Raw genomic sequence first — 6,000 nt, 5'->3', positions numbered from 1 at the left:
AAGAACTCATTGACATGGTTGCCAATAACCAGTTCATGTACACTTCTGAAAGGAATCCTGTGAGCAATGGGACGCCTATGAAGAAGGGAGTTCTTGAAGTTGATACTCTGAATGCCATATTGGCTCAAAATAAAATATTGACTCAGCAAGTCAATATGATCTCTCAGAGTCTGCATGGAATGCAAGCTGCATCCAACAGTACTCAAGAGGCTTCTTATGCAGAAGAAGCTTATGATCCTGAGAACCCTGCAATAGCAGAGGTAAATTACTTAGGTGAACCTTATGGAAACACCTATAATTCATCATGGAAAAATCATCCAAATTTCTCATGGAAAGATCAAAAGCCTCAACAAGGCTTTAATAATGGTGGAAGAAACAGGTTTAGCAATAATAAACCTTTTCCATCATCCACTCAGCAACAGACAGAGAACACTGAACAAAACACTTCTAATTTGGCAAACTTAGTCTCTGATCTGTCTAAGGCCACTGTAAGTTTCATGAATGAAACAAGATTTTCCATTAGAAAGTTGGAAGCACAAGTGGGCCAGCTGAGTAAAAGGATCACTGAAATCCCTCCCAGTACTCTCCCACGCAATACAGAAGAGAACCCAAAAGGAGAGTGCAAGGCCATTGACATAAGCACCATGGCCGAACCTACAAGGGGAGCGGAGGACGTGAATCCCAAGGAGGAAGACCTCCTGGGACGTCCAGTGATCAATAAGGAGCTTCTCTCTGAGGAACCAAGGGACTCTGAGGCTCATCTAGAGACCACAGAGATTCCATTGAACCTCCTTATGCCCTTCATGAGCTCTGATGAGTATTCCTCTTCTGAAGAGAATGAGAATGTTACTGAAGAGCAAACTGCCAAGTTTCTTGGTGCAATCATGAAGCTGAATGCCAAATTATTTGGCATTGATACTTGGGAAGTTGAACCTCCCTTGTTCATTAATGAACTAAGTGATCTGGATCAACTGACATTGCCTCAGAAGAGACAAGATCTTGGAAAGTTCATAATACCCTGTACCATAGGCACCATGATCTTTAAGGCTCTATGTGACCTTGGTTCAGGGATAAACCTCATGCCCCTCTCTGTAATAGAGAAACTGGGAATCTATGGGGTGCAAGCTGCTAGAATCTCATTAGAGATGGCAGACAGCTCAAGAAAACAGGCTTATGGACAAGTAGAGGACGTGTTAGTAAAGGTTGAAGGCCTTTACATCCCTGCTGATTTCATAGTCCTGGATACTGGAAAGGAAGAGGATGAATCCATCATCCTAGGAAGACCTTTCCTGGCCACAGCAAGAGCTGTGATTGATGTTGACAGAGGTGAAATAGTCCTTCAATGGAATGAGGACTCCCTTGTGTTTAAAACTCAAGGATCTCCCTCTGCAACCATGGAGAGGAAGCAGAAAAAGCTTCTCTCAAAGCAGAGTCAACCAGAGCCCCCACATTCAAACTCTAAGTTTGGTGTTGGGAGGCCACAACCAAACTCTAAGTTTGGTGTTGAACTCCCATATCCAAACTCTAAGTTTGGTGTTGGAGAGTCTCAACAAAGCTCTGCACATCTGTGAGGCTCCATGAGAGCCCACTGTCAAGCTATTGACATTAAAGAAGCGCTTGTTGGAAGGCAACCCAATTTTTATTTATCTAACTATATTTTTTTTCTTTCTTAGTTATATGTCTATGTAGGTTCATGATCATGTGGAGTCACAAAATAAATATAAAAATTGAAAACGGAATCAAAAACAGCAGAAGAAAAATCACACCCTGGAGGAGCATCTGTCTGGCGTTCAGCGCTAGAACAGAGCATGGTTCTGGCGCTGAACGCCCAAAATGGGCAGCTTCTGGGCGCTGAACGCCAGAAATGGCACACAAATGGGCGTTGAACGCCCAAAATGGGCACCAACCTGGCGTTGAATGCCCAGAGTTATGCGCAAAGGCATTTTTACATGCCTAATGGGTGCAGGGATATAAATCCTTGAACACCTCAGGATCTGTGGACCCCATAGGATCCACTCAGGATCTGTGGACCCCACAGGATCCCCACCTACCTCCACTCACTTCTTCTCACCACTCTCTTTCACACAATCCCATAAACACTCCTCCCCAAAAACTCTTCACCAATCACCTCAATTTCTCTTCCCCATCACCTCTTTACCACTCACATCCATCCACTCTTCCCCATAAACCTACCTCATAAACTCCACCTACCTTCAAAATTCAAAACCAATTTCCCACCCAAACCCACCCATATGGCCGAAACCTTTCCCCCCTCCCTTCCCTATATAAAGACCTCCATTCTTCATCAAATTCACACAACACACCCCTCTACACTCCTCTTGGCCGAAACCACATCTCCCTCTCCCTCTCCATATTTCTTCTTCTTCTTCATCTATTCATTCTTCTATTGCTCGAGGGCGAGCAAATTTCTAAGTTTGGTGTGGTAAAAGCATAAGCTTTTTGTTTTTCCATTACCATTGATGGCACCTAAGACCGGAGAATCCTCCAGAAAGGGGAAAGGGAAGATAAAAGCTTCCACATCCGAGTCATGGGAGATGGAAAGGTTCATCTCCAAAGCCCATCAAGACCACTTCTATGATGTTGTGGCCAAGAAGAAGGTGATCCCTGAGGTCCCTTTCAAACTCAAAAGAAATGAGTATCCGGAGATCCGACATGAAATTCAAAGAAGAGGTTGGGAAGTTCTAACAAATCCCATCCAACAAGTCGGCATCCTAATGGTTCAAGAGTTCTATGCCAATGCATGGATCACCAAGAACCATGATCAAAGTAAGAACCCGGATCCAAAGAACTATGTTACAATGGTTCGGGGGAAATACTTAGATTTTAGTCCGGAGAATGTGAGGTTGGCGTTTAACTTGCCCATGATGCAAGGAGATGAACGCCCCTACACTAGAAGGGTCAACTTTAATCAAAGGTTGGACCAAGTCCTTATGGACATATGTGTAGAAGGAGCTCAATGGAAGATTGACTCCAAAGGCAAGCCGGTTCAACTAAGAAGATTGGACCTCAAGCCTATAGCTAGAGGATGGTTGGAGTTTATTTAATGCTCAATCATTCCCACTAGCAACCGGTCTGAAGTTAATATAGACCGGGCCATCATGATCCATAGCATCATGATTGGAGAAGAGGTGGAAGTTCATGAGATTATACCTCAAGAACTCTACAAGGTGGCTGACAAGTCCTCCACTATGGCAAGGTTAGCCTTTCCTCACCTCATCTGCCACCTATGCAATTCGGCTGGGATTGACATAGAGGGAGATATCCTCATTAAAGAGGACAAGCCCATCACTAAGAAGAAGATGGAGCAAGCAAGAGAGCCCATTCATGGAGCTCAAGAGGCGTATGAAGCTCATCACCATGAGATCCCGAAGATGCCTCAAATGCACTTTCCTCCACAAAACTATTGGGAGCAAATCAACACCTCCCTAGGAGAATTGAGTTCCAATATGGGACAACTAAGGGTGGAACATCAAGAACACTCCACCATGCTTCATGAAATAAGAGAAGATCAAAAAGCAATGAGGGAGGAGCAACAAAGACAAGGAAGAGACATAGAAGAGCTCAAGGACATCATTGGTTCCTCAAGAAGGAAATGCCACCATCACTAAGGTGGATTCATTCCTTGTTCTTATTTCTTCTGTTTTTCATTTTCTATGTTATGTGCTTGTCCATGTTTGTGTCTTCATTACATGATCATTAGTAATTAGTAACTATGTCTTAAAAGTCATGAATGTCCTATGAATCCATCACCTCTCTTAAATAAAAACTGTTTTAATTCAAAAGAACAAGAAGTACATGAGTTTCGAATTTATCCTTGAACTTAGTTTAATTATATTGATGTGGTGACAATGCTTCTTGTTTTCTGAATGAATGCTTGAACAGTGCATATGTCTTTTGAAGTTGTTGTTTAAGAATGTTAAATATGTTGGCTCTTGAAAGAATGATGACTAGGAGACATGTTATTTGATAATCTGAAAAATCATAAAAATGATTCTTGAAGCAAGAAAAAGCAGCTAAGAACAAAGCTTGCAGAAAAAAAAAATAGGCGAAAAAAATAGAAAGAAAAAGAAAAAACAAGCAGAAAAAGCCAATAACCCTTAAAACCAAAAGGCAAGGGAAATAAAAAGGATCCCAAGGCTTTGAGCATCAGTGGATAGGAGGGCCTAAAGGAATAAAATCCAGGTCTAAGCGGCTAAACCAAGCTGTCCCTAACCATGTGCTTGTGGCGTGTAGGTGTCAAGTGAAAACTTGAGACTGAGCGGTTAAAGTCAAGGTCCAAAGCAAAAACAAAGAGTGTGCTTAAGAACCCTGGACACCTCTAATTGGGGACTTTAGCAAAGCTGAGTCACAATCTGAAAAGGTTCACCCAATTATGTGTCTGTGGCATTTATGTATCCGGTGGTAATACTGGAAAACAAAGTGCTTAGGGCCACGGCCAAGACTCATAAAGAAGCTGTGTTCAAGAATCATCATACTGAACTAGGAGAGTCAATAACACTATTCGAAATCTGAAGTTCCTATAGATGCTAATCATTCTGAACCTCAATGGATAAAGTGAGATGCCAAAACTATTCAAGAGGCAAAAAGCTATAAGTCCCGCTCATATGATTGCAGCTATGTTTCATTGATAGTTTGGAATTTATAGTATATTCTCTTCTTTTTATCCTATTTGATTTTCAGTTGCTTGAGGGCAAGCAACAATTTAAGTTTAGTGTTGTGATGAGCGGATAATTTATACGCTTTTTGACATTGTTTTTAGTATGTTTTTAGTAGAATCTAGTTACTTTTAGAAATGTTTTCATTAGTTTTTATGTTAAATTCACATTTCTGGACTTTACTATGAGTTTGTATGTTTTTCTGTGATTTCAGGTATTTTCTGGCTGAAATTGAGGGACTTGAGCAGAAATCAGATTCAGAGGTTGAAGAAGGACTGCTGATGCTGTTGGATTCTGACCTCCCTGCACTCAAAGTAGATTTTCTGGAGATGCAGAACTCAAAATGGCGCGCTTCCAATTGAGTTGGAAAGTAGACATCCAGGGCTTTCCAGCAATATATAATAGTTCATACTTTGGCCAAGAATAGACGACGTAAACTGGCATTCAACGCCATCTTTCTACCCAAATCTGGCGTCCAGCGCCAGAAAAGGAGCCAAAACCAGAGTTGAACGCCCAAACTGGCACAAAAGCTGGCGTTCAACTCCAAGAAGGACCTCTGCACGTGTAACATTCAGGCTCAGCCCAAGCACACACCAAGTGGGCCCAGGAAGTGGATTTATGCATCAATTACTTACTCATGTAAACCCTAGTAGCTAGTTTATTATAAATAGGACCTCTTACTATTGTATTAGATATCTTTGGACGCCTGGTTCTTAGATCAGAAGGGCTGGCCTCTCAGCCACGCCTGGACCTTTCACTTATGTATTTTCAACGGTAGAGTTTCTACACTCCATAGATTAAGGTGTGGAGCTCTGCTGTTCCTCAAAGATTAATGCAAAGTACTACTGTTTTCTATTTAATTCATCTTATTTCACTTCTAAGATATCCATTCGCACCCAAGAACGTGATGAAGGTGGTGATTATGTGTGACGCTCATCACCATTCTCCCCTATGAACACGTGCCTGACAAACACTTCCGTTCTACATGAAATAAGCTAGAATGAATATCTCTTAGATCTCTTAACCGGAATCTTCGTGGCGTAAGCTAGAATGATGGCGGCATTCAAGAGAATCCGGAAAGTCTAAACCTTGTCTGTGGTATTCCGAGTAGGATTCAATGATCGAATGACTGTGACGAGCTTCAAACTTGCGAGTGCTGGGCGTTAGTGACAAACGCAAAAGGAGGGTGAATCCTATTCTAGCATGATCGAGAACCGACAGATGATTAGCCATGCTGTGACAGAGCATGTGAGCATATTTTTCACTGAGAGGAGGGGATGTAGCCACTGACAACGGTGATACCCTTGCATAAAGCCAGCCATGG

This window comes from Arachis ipaensis, chromosome B4 (genome assembly GCF_059453495.1).
Source record: "Arachis ipaensis isolate K30076 ecotype BB chromosome B4, ASM5945349v1, whole genome shotgun sequence".
NCBI lineage: Eukaryota > Viridiplantae > Streptophyta > Magnoliopsida > Fabales > Fabaceae > Arachis > Arachis ipaensis.
The sequence above is the reverse complement of the archived record's forward strand: the minus strand, read 5'-3'. Positions refer to the sequence as shown.